This window comes from Triturus cristatus, chromosome 6, assembly GCF_964204655.1.
Source record: "Triturus cristatus chromosome 6, aTriCri1.1, whole genome shotgun sequence".
In the NCBI taxonomy this organism is placed as follows: Eukaryota; Metazoa; Chordata; class Amphibia; order Caudata; family Salamandridae; genus Triturus; species Triturus cristatus.
The window spans coordinates 1,020,203,331-1,020,220,559 of record NC_140589.1 but is presented as its reverse complement, the minus strand read 5'-3'; the positions used below and the strand labels follow the sequence as shown (position 1 = coordinate 1,020,220,559).

Here is a 17,229-nt window from a genome sequence, read left to right as displayed (position 1 = left end):
TGACTGAGAGCTACTGAACTGGCCATTGTGCTGCCGAGAGCATCAGAAACATCCAGGGCCGAAGAATAAACGCGGCCAGCTTCCGGCCATCCAGCACATGGCATCGCAGATCAGCGTAGACACCTTCCTGAGAGGCAGAAGACAGAAGGGACTCCACGGAATCCCACAAGCTGGAAGTAGCCCTGGCCAACACATGAGGCGTGTTGAGTGCTTGCAAAGCAGCACTAGAGGAAACAAAGAGGTTACGCCCCCATGAATCTAACCATCAGGCCTCCCGTGACGGAGGAAACAACAACCAAAGGTAAGGAAGGAAAACAAGTCTGCAGAAGAGGGCCCTGGGTAGAAGGGTGGAAGGAAAGACAGACTGGATCGTGCGGAGCAGGACGGTGGAGGAGCGACTGGGGCACCAGATCCCCTGAGGCATTACGCCCCCAGAAGAGAATTATGGAGCGAAGCTTCGAAGGGAAGAAGCAGCTCCCGTCCACCAGAGCCCTGATGGAGAACCTCCAGCAAATGGTCCGTAGGGAGTGGGGTGGCAGGGTCGCCAGCGGCCGTGGAAATGGCCTGGGCAAAGGCCGCACACGCCTCCGTAGGGCGTCGAGGGGGGGAAAGCCGGCCATCCCCGCATCCAGCTGGAAGAAGAAATGGCCAGCCCCGGAATGGTGCAAGATTGACAGACGAGTGGGGGGCCTGAGGTGCTGGGGAAGGCTGTGGCCGCGGGGACGGCGAAGAGCTCTCCCTGGAAGACGTCAGGGAAAAAGCAATGACGCAGCGGTCCGTCTCCAAGGAAGAGACAAAAAGTGGACGAACCTCCAGGGAGGAGGGGGCCTCTGGAGACGAGCGGACGACCAGACGCCGGCACGGCGCCGTGGAGTCTGCCACAGGCGCCGGCGTGAGGTCAACCATCGCCGGAGGGGACGCAGAGACGACCTCTTCCACCACTTGCACCCTAGGAGAATGGGGCGGGCCGGCTTCTGGTCGGCGAAAGAACGGTGCCGCAAAGGCGTCGACTCGACCTCCGACGTAGCAGCCGCCTGCGTGGAGAGACGAGAGGGATCCGGGGATGGGCCCCGGCCCCTAGCCAGCACCCGCGGCGCCGCCAGGGTCGACAGCTGTTGGCACCTGAGCGGCGTCAGCTCGGCTTCTGGCAAGGCCGCCGCCTGCCCAGAAGACCGAGGAGGACTCGGGGGCGAGCCGCGAGTCACAGCGACCTCCCGCGACACCACAGGGATCCCCTCGGGGGTTTGCAGCGAGGCAGAGGCGCCATGGGCCGAAGAGGGAAACTCTGTAGGGCCGCACCCCGACGACACCACACCTCCAGAACCTGAAGCCGAACCCGTCGGGGCTGGAGCCACCGGCGATGCCGCGGAAGGCCCTGCACGTGGCAAGGGATCCATGGACGCCCCAGGAAGAGGAGGAGGGGCCAAGGAAGCCTGCAGAGGCGCAGAATAGGCCTCCATTTGGGCCCTAGTCGCCCCTGCGCCGGGAAACGGTGGGTAGGGTGGTGACGAATGAGGCCGCACGTCCCACGGAGAACCCACGCCATCCGCAGAGCAGGGACCAGGGCTCGAAGATAAGCTATAAGACTTACCGACGGGGGAGCAACGCCCTAGTGGCCTCAGTGACGGGCGATGTCGGAATCGGAAGTGGTGATTCTTGGACCCTTCCGCGGGGGATGGACGCGGGGTCGACACAGATCTGGACAACCGGGCTGAGAGGAGCTTCATCCGACGCACCCTCCGGGACTTAGGCTTCAGATGCTGGCAAGCATCGCAGTCCGTGGAATCATGGTGCTCGCACAAACACCACATGCAAATAGGATGAGGGTCCGTCACCGACATCTGACGCGAGCAAGACGAGCACGCCTTAAACCCTGAAGGCATTCGCACACTGTCCCACCACGCAAAAGCGTGAAAAGAAGGCCTGAAAACAGGACAGGGACACGATCCGGATCCGCGTTGCACACGGAAAAGAAGGAAACTGATGTCAGCGCGCCGGGGTGGGTCTTATGTAACCTCGCTGACGTCACGTCTGTGGACGACGTCAGGGAGGAGTCGCGTGGTTCCGCCTCCTGGCACACAGATGCTGGGGCAAAGAAAGTTTTCTGGGTCCAGTCTCACGCCTGGGGATAATCCTACGTTAAGGAATCTGCGGCTAGTAGTCTATCAGATATCAGTTTCTTGAATGTGGAACCACGAAAACACCAATGTTTGACCAGTGTGCAGTGTCTAATGAGATCTCGAAGGTGAAGAGCCCATTTTGCAGATCAGGGAGGATCAGTGAGGAATCTGCAGTTAGCCTGTACCAGAAAAAAAAGTCTTACTAAAAGGTAAGGAACTTGGTCTTCTGACAGATTTCTAATTGCAGATTCCTCACCTTAGAATAGCTATCCAAGCAATACCTCCCCAGGATTGTATCTGCAAACTGGCTCAAACCAGAAAATCCTGGAGGGCCGAATGGGCAAAATGCCCATATCGACAGACCGGACGGTCCAAGAAGTAGTGCTTCGTGAACATGTGGAATGCCGCCCATGTACAGACATGGAAGAGGTCCAGGACAGGTTCCCCGTGTGCCAACGCAGGTGTAGGAGCCTTGGCCCTGGTGAAAAGGCCCCACACGCCTTTAGAAGGCTGCTTCTTACTAATGCATTGCAGATCTTAATGCAGAGTACAGTTCATTGAGCAATAGTCTGCTTCAGAACAGCCTTGCCCTTTTCTGCTCCAGTGAACACGATGAGGAGCTGATCGTTCCCCTGATGGTCTTTCGTGCAATCAATGTAGAACGAGAGAGCTCTCTTCAGATCCAGGCTATAGAGTCTATCCTCCTGCTTGGAAGGAGGTGGACGAAAAAATGTAGGCAGAGTGAGACTCTGACCGACATGAAATGGAGCAATAACCTTCAGCAGGAATGCATACAAAAGACCAGTTTGTGAGGAAAAACGATGGTGTATGGAGAGTGAATTGACAAGATCTTAAAACTCGCTGCCCGACCAGGCCGACGTAATGGCCACTAGAAAGACTATTTTGATAGCCAAGAGCAAGCAATGTGTAGAGGCTTGAAGGGGAACACACATGACAAACCCAAGCACCAGATTAAGGTTCCATTGGGGCATCACAAAAGGGGTAGAAGGGGATAGCTGTTGCAAACCTTTCAGAAATTCGCCCCTACTGGTGACTAGAACAGGGAGTGTTCATCCGGCAATTGCAAGAAAGTCGAAACAGCCAACAGGTAAACACAGTACCCAGTGCCAGGCCTTCCCAAGCTAAAGTTCGAGGACATAGCAACACCTTGGACAGAGGTAATAAAACGGTGACCCCATGATGTGAGAAACACCAGGCTGCAAACTTATCCTAATAACATGCGTACACAGTTATAGTGGGTGGGCTGCATGGCCACCAAGATGACTTCACAGACCTTTAGAAAAAGATCAAAACCCTTAACAGTTGCAGCTCAATGTCTATACATGAAGGTGGAGAGTGTGCCTATTTTGGGTGCAGTACCCTGTCTGGTTGTTGCGACATGAGTTCTTCCCAAAGGGGCAACCTGACTGGAGTACTGATGCTCATGCTCAGGAGTTTAGAATACCCTTGGATAACTTGTGCCCGGTCGGTCCTGATCTCCTTGAGAAGTCTGGCAGGAGTGGTATCGGCAATAGGGCTCACAGGAGTCCAGAATGCCATTTGAGGTGGAAAGCTTCTCCAGGTGAGAGCTGCTTTGGAGACTCCAAAGTGTTGACATGCGCTGTCTCCCAGTAGTGAACAGATCAACCCACGGTTCTCCCCATTCTTGAAAGGGGCCTTGTACCACCTCTGGATGTATTCTCCATTCGTTATCCACAAGGCATTGACAGCTGAGTTTGTCTGACCTGGCGTTAAGTGAGCCTGCCAAGTGGTGTACAACCAGGAAAATGCCCATGCGCCTCAGCCAAGCCCAGAGGCGCAGAGCCTCCTGGCACAGGATCCACAACCCAATCCAGCCCTGTTTGTTACAATACCACATTGCGGTTGTGTTGTTCGTGAACACCTGAACCAGCCTTCCCTGGCTTGGTGGGAGAAAAGCTTTTGTTGCCAAGCGGATAGCTCTCAACTCCAAAAGACTGATGTGGAGTTGAAATTCTGCCAGGGAAATTCTGCCAGGGACCAGATTCCTCTGAGCTCCACCTCTCCTAGGTGGCCGCCCCAAACAAGAAAAAAATACGCTTGTCATCACTGCTGACCCAATAACAGTTTGTTAGTCACCACTGCAGTCTTCTTTGGAATCTGGACCAGATTGGAGAGTTTCCCTTGATGTTGTGCCCGCTGGGCCTTGAAATTCCACTGCAGAGTCCACATATGCCATTTGGCATGCTTCACCAGCCAGATGCAGGAGGTTATCAGAATCAGAAACTTCAAAGTTAGTCTCACTGAAAGCCATGATCGAGGCTGAAACATTGGACTCCTAGCCCAAACATCCTGGAATCTCCGCTCTGGAAGTTATGCACGGAACTGCACTGTACAAAGAATGATGAAAGGCAGCATCTGAGGAGGAGTCCGGTGTGACTTCGGCATGTTGAAAAGGAACACCAGCGAGTGCAAATTGTTTGCCGTAGTCTGGAGGTGGGTGACCACTGCTTGGGGCGAGCCCACATTCAGCGAGTCATCAAGGTAAGGAAAGACTGGAATCCCCGACCTCCGAAGATGAGCTGCAAATATCGCCATCACTTTGGTGAATACCCGAGAGGCACTGGTGACTCCTAAAGAGAGCACAAGGAACTAAAAGTGCTTGTGATCCACTGGGAATCACGGAAGTCCCAGCTGGCATAAACGGTGGACCCTCCGGCAGTAATGGTTAGGGGGCACTTCAGCTCCCTGGGGCCCAAAGGTGCGTCAGTGATGGCACGCATTGAGTCATAAAACTCCTTCAACTAAGTAGGAGTCGCTCACGCTCCAGTAAACTCTGGATAGCGCAGAGCAGGACCGTACGCTGGCTCCTGAAGTGGAGTGCAGGAGTAATGCCTCAAAGCACGAGGTCGGGAGGGGGAAGCCCAAAAATGCATGGACTTCTTTTGAGTTTCTTCAACTTGCGCAACCTGGAAGAGGCCTTTTTGGAGCGAGAAACTAATGTTTGCGGGAGTGCTCTGGTAACAGTGTGGAGCCTTCTGCGCACCACCAGCAGCTTCATCAACCACTCGCGGATCTTCTTGGGTGTATGGGCTTGCACTATGAGCAGACCTTGGGGTTGTTGCCCAACCCCAGGGATAAATCAAGTGAGGATTTTACAGACATTTATCTGTGGCAGTCCCCACAAAGTTGAAGTAGGTTTTGGAGGGGCAGGTCCCTAAACACTATAGGAGCAAATGCTTAAAATAAGGGTTGACACAACGTTGAAAAAAGTGAGAGGTAAATCTGTGGATTCACGCTGCTGGCATTGAACAAAACTGATGTTAGTGCACTGGGGTGCCGCTTATTTGGGCAATGCAACATCCCTTCTGAAGCACACAATGTCAACGTGGAGCCGTATGCCGCCACCTAACAGTACGCAGAGATACTGCTAAAGATTTTCCTGATCCAGTCTGATACCTGAGGAATATTCTATGGTGAGGAATCTGCATTTAGAAGTCATGGCCTAAAACCAAATATAAGGCCTTGCAGGCGCACCTTAACCTGCAGACTTAAATATGCACACCTATGTTCAAGCCCCAGTGTTAATCCCCCTGACAAAGCTATGCTACCATGAGACACCAAGGTCTTGGTCACTATGCCCAATATCACACTAAATATTAGCCTGTAATGACTAAAGCCCAAACATCCAAGCCTTAGCTTACATTCTGAATTCTAAGCCTGTGCACAACCTCATACACCAAACCACACCTCAAATGAAAACAGCCCACATTATTTAGTCCACCTAAAGTAGCTCAAAGAAACATTCATTAGAACAAAACTTGGTTTCAGTTTTCGAGTTTGTTAATCAACAGGTAAGAATACACAGCGGATCTGATATAAGAGGTTGGCCTAAGTCCCAAGCCTTGGGGGGCCATGACTAGCAGCCTCCTGATATGGCCACATTTTAACGCAGCTCTACTGCCCTCGCTGCTTCTCAAACTGACAGAAATCCCCCAGCAATCGGGGGTCCAAGTCCCGAAGTGACCCCAGAAGCTGGTTGAGCGCCTCCGATCGTGGTGAGCACCGCGACACCGGGGGGCCGCCGAAACACCCGGCGCCAGGACAGAAGGACATGGCGACCTCTCCTCGCTCCTCCAGCTGACACGGTGAGAGCGAGGGATTGTAATAATTGCAGCGCTTGTCAGAGATCCAGAGTCTGCAGATCGGAGGCCCCGCAGCCCAGTAATAAAGCCCAATCGGGTCTGTCAACGACCCAAGCACCTGTAAGCTCCGGCAGAGGGAGCGGCAGACTGGCGAAGAAAAATTGAGGTCCCGGCTTTGAGGCCTGCTCAGTAGTGACGCTGAAGGGAGAAATCGCCCTCACATATTCCTCTATGACCTGTTCGGAGGGCAATCACCCATATAGCAGGCACGAGTGAAACAGCGCCAGTGAGAGTCAGAGCCCCCGAAGACATAGAGTGTTGGGTGGAGCGCGAAGCTGGGACGTCGGCCGTGAATGGCACCTGCCACTTATTGACTGTCCCAGTAACAACGGACTCGGGGGATCCCCCATATAACTGTGGCAAGGTAACGCAGGAAGATTCGCCTGCACCAGCAGGTGGGGCTCTTAGTGCCTCGGTTTCATACCCGCAAGGAGATCCAATGATCCATCGTTCGAGTCCAGTCATCCTCTATTGCTGTACTGCGCGGGGTGAGAACTAAGGGGCAACTGAGATGTGGTGTCCCCCTGTACCCCATTCCCGACGCGCCTGGGTCTGAGAGGCGCCTCATCGCGGTTACGGCCATCAGAGCGAAGTCCCCTTGCCTCACTAGGAAACCAGACAGGGGTGGGCATCTCCCCCCTGCGCAGGCGAGTACTAGTGTGGTGACCTGAAAGATTGGAGGGACGCTGCTGGACTCTGCATAATAGTGGCTAGTGGGAAAGGTACTAAAACGCAGGTACAGAACAGATGAGCCAAGTTTGCATGGGACAAAACGGGCGGGAGGAAGCCACCGCCGCTGCAGGGAGCGCGAAGGCCCTCAACCTCAGTCACTACAGTCAGATGTGACACTGCAAGATATCACAGAGGCCATTGCTGGGGTGCGGACCTTGCTGGAAACTCGCATTGACTCTTAATATCGAGGTTACCCACATTAGAGCCGATCTGTGCAAGATGGACGCCAGGGTGAAGGAGGTGGAGGAAGCGACTGAGACGCTTACCTCTGAAACGGCTCTACAGAAGCAACAAGTACACCAACTCCATGACCAGCAGATGAAAATGGAGGGATTCCTCGATGATTACGAAGGGAGAGTGCGCAGGAATAATATTCGCATCCTAGGAGTTCCGGAACGAGCAGAGGGGCCAGCGATGGGCCTCTTCGTCGATGGCTTTGTGCTGACAAATCCCAGCCGAAGCGTCTATCCAGCTTTTTTTCAATTAAACGCGCTCATCGAGTCCCGGGGGAGACCAAAACTGGGAGCCACTCCGTGGCCGATCATAGCACGAGTGTTCAACTTCCGTGACCGAGATGTCATGTCATTCTGCAGACAGCGCGAGCCAGCCCACCACTAAAAATGGAAGATAGCGCAGTCGCCTTCTTCCTGGACTTTACCACCAAAGTCCAAGCTCAGAGACGAAGTTTCATAACGGTCAAGCGGACGCTGCGTGACAAAGAAATAAAATACTCCATGCTCTTCCCGGCGAGGTTCCAAGTTGAATCCGAAGGTAAAACATGTTTTTTCTTATCCCCGGAGGAGACATGGGAGTGGCTGGAGGGCTGGCGAAGAGCTGGGAAGCCGAACCAACCAAAATCGTGGCAGTAGACTGAGGTACTCAGAAACAGTGGACAGGGTTTTTGTTGTTGTTAGTTTTCATGTTACTTGTCACGAAGCGCAGTGTAATGCATCGGCTTTAGGAAGTCCTATCCCCTCTGAAGGACCATGGTGTAAACTAATATTGGTCATGATGCAGTCCATATTGTTGTTCACCCCTCTGGGGATTTTCACAAGAGTTTTGCCAGTTCACGACACAGTCTGGCCATGGGTAGCACGATAGTCTGTTATGACGTGGAATGTGAACGGTCTGGGAGTCAATATCAAGCATGGAGTGGTGTTACAATACCTTATGAGACAGGCACCCGACTTAGTATTGTTCCAGGAAACACACCTTTTGGGTAATAACTTTAGGGCCCTCAATCGGTGGGGATACAAACTTTTGGTTCACGCAGGCTTTACATCTGGCTCCAGGGGCACAGGCATTCTAGTTCAGAAGACTTTGGCTCTAACACCCACTCATACATAGGCTGACCCACAGGGCAGATTTGCGGCGATGACGGCTAGTTGGGAGAGGAGATCAATAAATGTGGTGTCAGTTTATCTCCCACCTGCACTGGGGAAAGAAGCACTTAGTGACCTGGGCAAAATCCTGCTTGATCTTCCAGAGGGTACACTGATACTGAGCGGTGATTTCAACGTGACTATGAACGATGCACTAGACAGATACCCCTAATGGCCCCCAACTCGGCACAGTACCCAAATGGAGGAATTTACTCAAGCCATGGGATTTACTGAAATATGGCGCTCACTGCAACCAGACATGACGTATTACACCCACTACTCTAACGCCCACAACAGTAAGTCCCGTAATAATTTCTTCCTCATGCACCTGCCAGACAATGGCCACTTTCAAAACCCTCGCGGGCTCCCAAGAGGTATCTTGGACCATTCTCCGATATGGCTAGACCTCACTTTTAACCAGCAGCGACAGCGTAGCTCCATAATCATTAATCTGTGGCTCCTAACGATTCCAGACAAAGAAGGAACTCACTAAACAGACAGATTACTACTTCCCAGAAAATGTCGGCTCCGTGGACTCGGCGCAAACCATTTGGGAAGCATATAAAGCGGTGCTGAAGGGACATGCGCTGGCGTTACAAACAGGCTATATGCATCAGCATAACCAGCAAATAGTTGAATTAGAGAGTGAGCTCCAGCAGCTTGAGGCACAGAATAACTCCTCACCCAACTAGGCCACCACGCACCGCTCAACTATTAAACAACTCGAATATAAAAATATGGTGCGGGGCAAAACCAGAGCAAAACTCATTCATACAGGTCACAGGGTTAACGAATTGGGGGAAGAGCAGGGAAAATGCTTGCATCGCTGGAAAGGAGGGAGCAGGGGGATCGGTGGGCGCCTGAATTGTCCACTAATGAGAACATCAAGATCACTGACCCCCAGGAGATAGCAGATGCATTTGCTGACCATATGGAGGCAGTGTATTCCTCCTCCACCGCATACACATCTAAAGACTCACGCCAACTGCTGATTGACATGACTTTGCCCTCACTCTCAGATACAGAAAAGGTTGAACTGGACGCAGACATAAATGAAGAGATCTGTAAAGCCATATTCAGCATAAAATCAGGGAAGGCGATGGGGCCCAACGGGATACCAATTGAATTCTTCAAATCGATGGCCTTACAGGTGGCGCCCCACCTCAAACACATGTATATAGAAAGCTTGGAGAAGGGGATATTGCCCAAAGATAAGAGACTAGCCTCCATAGTAGTAATCCGGAAACCCGGCGAATAGTTGTAGTTCCTATAGACCGATCGTACGAGTTACTTACCGTCGGTAACAATGTATCTGGTAGAGATGATTCTAGCCACAGATTCCTTCATGTAGAATTATCCCCAGGTGTGAGACTGGATCCGGAAACTTTTTGCCAAAGCATCCCTGCGTGCCGGGGGCGGGGCGACATCACGTGACCCAGGTGTCGTCCGCATACCTGACGTCAGCGAGGTCACATAAGACCCGCCCCGGCGTGCCCACGTCAGTTTTCTTGGGAGAACTTTTCCGCCCCACAAGAACCACCAGATAAAAAACTGTGGGAGCATGGAAACAGTGTGCGAAGAGCAAAAAAATTGGAAAGAAACGGTGACTAACAAAACCCCCAGGGTAGTGCCAACAACGTAGACCCCAGGGCAGGGAAAGAAAAAAGAAGAAGAACAAGCAGAAACCTGCGCAGCCACCCTGCCCACACAGACAACCTCCCATCCCTGTGCCCCGAAGGGAAGAACAGGCATAAAAGCCATGGCACACGTAGGAAGCCCATCCCCTCATCCTGAGCAAGGAATGGGACCAGTCCCAAGACAGACAGGGACAACAAATTTCCAAGCCACTCCAACCTAGAGGGCAACCACCCACAAGGGCAAGACATGGCCAGGGGACCCTCAAACCAGAGGATAGCAATGGAAGGAAGGGAGGGGAGGGAGGGAGGACAAGGATAGAAGCAATCCCCCCCCCAAACCTGGAGTAGCCAGAGCAGCAGGGCACTGGCGTACCGAAACCCCATCCTCCAAAAAGCCAACGGAGGAATGAACCGCCCCCCAGACGGAGCCACCCGTCACAGGAGACACAGCCCTCCACCGGGAGGCAAGTACCGAAGACCAACCCAAGGGTCTTTGCAGAATAGGGGAGGAAGGGTGGGCCGTGAAGGAATCTGCGGCTAGAATCATCTCTACCAGATACATCGTTACCAAAAGTAAGTAACTCGTACATCTGCTAGAGACTACTAGCCGCAGATTCCTTCACGTAGAATAGATACCCTAGCAATACCCCCTGGTAAGGAGGGTCTGCGAAAGGACCCCACCAGCCAATCCAGAACATAGGAACCCACAGGGGACCAGATCTGTGGACCAGGTAGAACCTCGCCCCTGCCAGGCCAAGGGCACCCCCACAAGCAGAACCCCATCGACCCCAAGGGGACGTAGGAGGGAAAGAAGGTTGAAGAGGCTCGTACACTCACAGCAGAGGAACCAAGGGCAAGGACGGAGAGACCGAAGCACCACACTCCCCCACAAGGCAACATAGCTTCCGCCGAATGCCAAGACAGGAAGACGGAAGAAGAATAAGCCTAGAGGGCCCAAGGAAACTAAGGAGAAGAAGGCGAGCCCATTCCAGAGTGAGAGCAGCCTGCCAGCCAGAACAATGCCGGCAGGCAAGGCCAGAAGCAAGAAGAACAGCCCGAGGCCCCAGGAAGGCCAAGTAGGCAACGCCTGGCAAAGGAGAACACAGGGACATCCCAGACCGCAGAACGGGAGCAGGGAGTGGAGGAGAGGCCCGGGCCACCACCACGTGTGGCCGCACACACTACCTCAGGAAGCAAAAGCAACCTACATAAACACCATTGAGAACAGGTACCCGAAGGCGACCAGAACCCTCCAGCAGAGCGCAAGCCATATGACAGCTACCATAACCCCACATAGAGCACATTAAGTCCCAAGATATGGGAACCCTCTTTGGAAGAACTTCCGCAGCAGAGGAAGAAACACTGGGAAAAAGCACCCCCGCTACAGGCTTGACAGCAGCCCAAGCAAGCAGAAGGCCCAATCTCAGGGCCAAGTCTGCGCAACAACTCCTGCAGAACTCACACACAACAAAAGGGCCGTCCAGCAGCCAACAATGCCAAAGTCCCAAGGAAGGATGTAAACGGCCAGATTAACATACTCCACAACCATAACAGCCGGCCTAAGAAGGCCCAGAAGCAACCCTAACTCAGAAGTCACTGAGGAGGGGACGGGGGGGAGGAGGACGGAGCCCTGCCAAGAGCCTCTGGATGGCGGAGTCGGCCGGGGCATGAAACAACATACTGCCATCAAATGGGAGCTCAATGAGCCTCTCCCAAATATTTTCGGGGGAGACGCCGTCCCGAAGCCAAGCATGACGATGGAGAGCGACTGAGGAAGCCATGGCCCGGCCCAACGCCCCAGAGACGTCCGGAGCGGAGAATAAACGCCGCAAGATCCCGGCCATCCAATGCATGGTGCCGCAAATCCACCTGAGCAGACTCCTGGGACGCTGCAGACCCCAGAGACTCAGCCGAGTCCCACAAACAGGAGGAGGCCCTAGCCAGCAGACACAAGGTGTTAAGGGCCCGCAGGGCTGAGCTGGTCGAGGCGAAAATGTTGCGTCCCCAAGTGTCCAGATAGCGGGCCTCTGGACGGCGGAGCCAACAGGGGCAGCAGGGAGGGAAAAGCAGTCCACAGAAGGGGGCTGGCAGCTGAGGGGTGAATGGACAGGCACGCCGGGTCACGGGACGTCGGAAGGTGCCAATGCAGAAGATGCGGAGGCACCGGGTCCCCGGAGGCAGGACGCCTCCAAGCCCCCGTCAAGGCAGAAAAGAGCGAACCTTCAAAGGGAAGCAAGATTTCCCTCCCACCAGAGACCTGGTGGAGGACCTCCAACAGATGGTCTGCCGGAAAGTGAGCAATCGTGTCACCCATGCGTAGGATACCCACAGCCGTGGACACCGCGTGAGCTAAGGCCGCACCTGCATCCGTTGGGCCCCGCGGTGGAGAAAGCAGCTCCTCTGTGGGCGACGGCTGCAAACTAAGGCGGCCGTCCCCGAGGCCAAGCGAGGCGGGCAAGGACCAGACCTGGAAGTCAAGAGGAGCCGAAGAATGAGGGACCTGCCGCTTTTCCGACGAACACCCCTGCCTCAGAAAGGGCGGGGAGCCGTCCTTCGACGCCAATGAAAAGGACACCACACGCCGACCAGTCTCCAGGGAGGACGATACCAATATGCAGCCTGCCTCCGGAGAAGGAGCGTCCGAAGACGAATCCGTGGTACGGCCCCTGCGCAGAGCCGTAGAGTCCACTGCTTGAGGCAGGAAACCGGCGCCATCCGGGCAAGGTCACCCCTCACCGAAGACCGGAGTAGAGCTGGAGCCGCACCGGCCCCGGAGCGGCGCCGGCCCGACCCCCACCTGGGCAACCACCTGCGTGGGGGAACGAGACAGGCCCGGGGAGGGGCACAAAGCCCTCTGCCACCCCGAATGAGGTGAAGGTCGCCCGGCCACCCCTGTGGTGGCGCCAGGGACGGTACAACCTCCGACTCACCCTCCAACAAGGCAGCCGCCTGTGAGGAGGTATGAGAGGGGACCAGAGAGGGACAAGGGGTCCGAACTCGACCCGGAGCGGGACGAGAAGAGTCCACCGACCCCTATGGGTCTGCACGGTCCAGCTGCTGCCGGCGCCATAGCGGCGTCACCTCAGCCTTAGACAGGACCACCCTGCCAAGGGACCGAGAGGGGCTCGGGGATGCGATACGAGCCCCGGCGACCTCTCACGACACCACAGGGACCCCCGTGGGGGTTTGCAGCGAGGCAGAGACGTCGTGGCCTGAAGGAGGTGCCCCAGAGGAGCCGCACCCCAACAGCACCACATCCTCCAAGCCTGGATCCGACCCAGTTGGCACCGGAGCCACCAGCAGCGCCGCGGAGGGCCCTGTGCAAGGCGAGGGATCCGTCGACGCCCCAGGAGGGGAAGCAGGAGGAGACCCCAGCGAGGCCTGCAAAGCCGCCGCGTAAGTCTCCATCTGGACTCTCGATGTCCCAACACCGGGAAACGGTGGAAAGGACGATACGCGGGGCTGCATCACCCGCGGAGAGTCCATGCCCCCGGTAGGCCGGAAACCAGCCCCCGGGGACGAACTGCGACACTTACCCACCGGGGAGCGACGCTCACGTGATATCGGAGAAAGAAGAGGACGACTACCACGGCCGAACCTGAAGCTGTCCGCCGAAGCAGACAGAGAGGACGACGTCGACCTGGAGAGACGCGCCAAGAGAAGTTTCATTCGGCGCTCCCGCCGCGACTTCGGCTTCATGTTTTGGCACGCAGCACAACCTGTGGTGCTGTGATCCTCCCCCAAACACCACATGCAAATGAGGTGAGGGTCCGTCGCCGACATAAGACGCCCACAAAACGTGCAAGCTTTAAAGCCCGAAGGCATTCGCACACTGTTCCACCAAAAAGAATGGAAGAAAGGGGGCCTTAAACAGGCCTGCAGAAAGGAATGGATCCGCGTTGCACGCGGAAAAGGAAAAAACTGACGTGGGCGCGCCTTATGTGATCTCGCTGATGTCCCGTACGCGGACGACGCCTGGGCGGAGTCACATGATGTCGCCCCGCCCCCGGCGCGCAGGGATGCTGTGGCAAAAAGTTTCCGGATCCAGTCTCACGCCTGGGGATAATTCTACGTGAAGGAATCTGTGGCTAATAGTCTCTATCAGATTCTTTAATAAACGTGGAGGCAAAAGTCGAAGCGAAATTGCTGGCGTCCCGTCTGAATGCCGTTCTCCCGTCACTGGTTCACCCTGACCATTAAGGCTTCGTACCGGAACACGACATTAAATATTCACCAGGTCCATAATGTTTTGGCACGCCATCACTGTATAGAAGAAGATGAGGTGATACTGTCACTGGATGCCTCTATGGCATTCGATTCTATAGAATGGCCCTCTCTCTTTGAGGTGCTGGTTCAGCTGGGGTTTGGACCGCGATTTCTACAATGGATCAAACTGCTTTACACTGGGATCCGTGGTCAGATTAGGGAGAATAATCGCACGTCTCGAACGTTCCAGCTGGGCAAGGGGACTAGGTAGTGGTGCCCCCGGTCCCCCCTGCTTTTTGCCTTGGTATTGGAGCCATTGGCATCCAGGGTAAGGCGAGACGTTGCTCTTCGGGGGCTGAAATGGCAAGAGGACAATGAGGACAGGATCTCATTGTATGCAGATGACATCCTGATATACTTAGCATCTCCGTACGCCTCAATCAACAGATTGCTAAATATATTTACTAACTTCGGCAAGTATTCCGGATACGCTATTAATTGGACTAAGTCAGTACTGTTTGTTTTACACGCCTCCACACCCAGACTACCCAGAGGATGCGACCTAGAAGTGACCCGTGAGGGATTTCAATATCTGGGGGGGTCTTCATCACACCTGATCCTCAAGTATTTTTTTACAAGAATCTAGCAACACCCTTAAAAAGACTTTGCGAGGACGTCAATCACTGGAGATCGCTGCCATTGTCCTTATTAGGTCGAGCGGCCCAATTTAAAATGCTGGCTCTGCCATGATTTCTCTACCTGCTCCAAAATTGCCCTTACATAGTCCCCAACTCCTATTTTAATAGCGTAGAGGTGGAGGTCCGTACTCTATTATGGGATGGGGGCACACCAAGTATAGGTCTGGGGATATTAAAAAAGGGGTGGTATGACTGGGAAATCGCACTCCCTGATATCAGGCTCTATTTTTGGGCATCACAACTGTTGGCAATTAATCATTGGCTGTATGGCCACCCAGCGAACCCAGCATATAGACTGGAGCAATATCAGATAAGCTGCGAGGGGTATCTCGGTGCCCTCTACACCAAGGTCAGGAAAGAGATGTTTGGGTACCTTGGCCCAAACGGTCACCCTTTGGCACAGAGCTACTAAACGTCTGGGTTGGACAGGTGTGGTGACGAAAACCACACCTTTGTGGTCTTCACAGCGGCTGGGGTTGTTCTGCCACCAGAGTGGGTTTGACAAGTGGGATACCATTGGACTGTCCACCGTAGGAGACCTCATACATAAGGGTAAGATTCTCACATTTAAAGACCTACAAACGAAATATGAGTTAGGTTAGGGTGAGGTGTTTCGATATCTACAGATACACCATGCTCTTAAGACAGCACTCCCAGAATTGACAACACTGCCAGAGTTATCCCCATTAGAGGACCGGTTGTTGTCAGAACCTCTCCCAGACAAAGCCATTTCCCTCACATATCGGAAACTATGCAATAACTTACCAGACCCCTTCCACGCCAATAGACGATGATGATTGGCAGACTGCATTGATGTCCCCTAGGGAGGCAGCCATAAATCATTGTTTTAGATTGATCCAACTTAAGGTGTTACACAGGACATATTTCACCGGGGTGACGCTTGCAAAAATAGGATCAAGACAAAACGCATTCTGCCTACGCCGATGTCACCAAGAGGCGACATTTTACCATATCCTCTGGAAGTGCCCCCAGATACGACCCCTATGGAAGAGAGTGACGGAGAAGCTGCAGGACGCGTTGGGGAAACAAATTACCCTGACACCACGACTGGGGATCTTAAATATTTGGGAGCCTACTGGCCTAACAGAAATAGAGCAGCAAATAGTCACTCTAGGCGAACCACTAGTGAAAAGAGCCATTGCCATGAAATGGGGGGCAGAGGATCGACCATTGGCAATTAGCTGGATGGCAGAGATAGACAAATGCATGATTGCCGAAAAATATGTTTATAAGTCCTGGGGCTGCCCCAAAAAATGGGGCGGATGGAATGCATTTTGGGAGGGGGGGGGGGGGGGGGGGGGGGGGTGGTGGGGGACTGTGTGTTTTACCTTCGGTGGAAATGGAAATGTCAGAGAGGGGGGATCACGAACTTGTAAGTTTGTTTTCAATAAAAATATTAAACAAAAAAAAATCCCAAGCCTTAAGAGTGAGAGGTGACTTGTGAATCTTCTACACATGTTTTTAATCTCACATAGTTCTGGTTGCACTTTTGATCCTGCAATTTATTACAGATCTGAAGTATTAGGATTGGAAATGTGATGGCAAAGCAAAAAAAACTTTTAATTAGTCACACTACCTCAAGGTACAAACATTGCGTGTATAAAAGAGAAAAAAGTCATTAATTCCTGAAAAGAACAACCAATAAACATACTGTGACTGAAGTATGGCTCTCCACTGATACTTTACATTTTGCAGCACCACAGAACAGATTTCAAATGTTTATGCTGGGTAATATGTAAAAAGCAGTAGGACTTCTTGACATCATTAGTAACCTTTTTAAGGCATGTCCTTTAATTTTAACATTTCAATAATTCATTGGTAGATGTTCAGTATTTCTATGTTATTTCCAAGCACATAGGTAGAAAAGCAATTATGAAAATATTCAATAACTTATAAAACATTATTATTAACTAAACAACCAATGAAGTGGAGTCGATTTTGAGCAAACAACTGTTGGAAATCTTTTGTGTGGTATCACCCCAGAGTTTTGCTTTGACTCTGCTGGCTGTAGATCTCTGTGCACTTTATCCCTGCTAGCCAGTGGTGAAGTGGATCAGCTCCTCTTTCAACATGGTGAAACTGACATAGCCCAGATTGGCATATTTAACTTACCTTTAAGTCCCTAGTCTATGGTACAAGGTGCACCCAGGGCCAGTAAGTTAAATGTCACAAGTGAGCTACAACACCCACTGTAGGTACCCAATTCCCACACCTGTGGATCAGTAACCTGAGCAGCATTGACAGCCTCA

General features: G+C 53.1%; 1 protein-coding gene across 1 annotated transcript in view; it reads right to left on the bottom strand.

Moving 5' to 3' along the window:
- Positions 1-17,229, bottom strand: part of BUB1 (BUB1 mitotic checkpoint serine/threonine kinase) — an 850,308-nt gene that overhangs the window by 55,697 nt on the left and 777,382 nt on the right. The window lies entirely within an intron of this gene.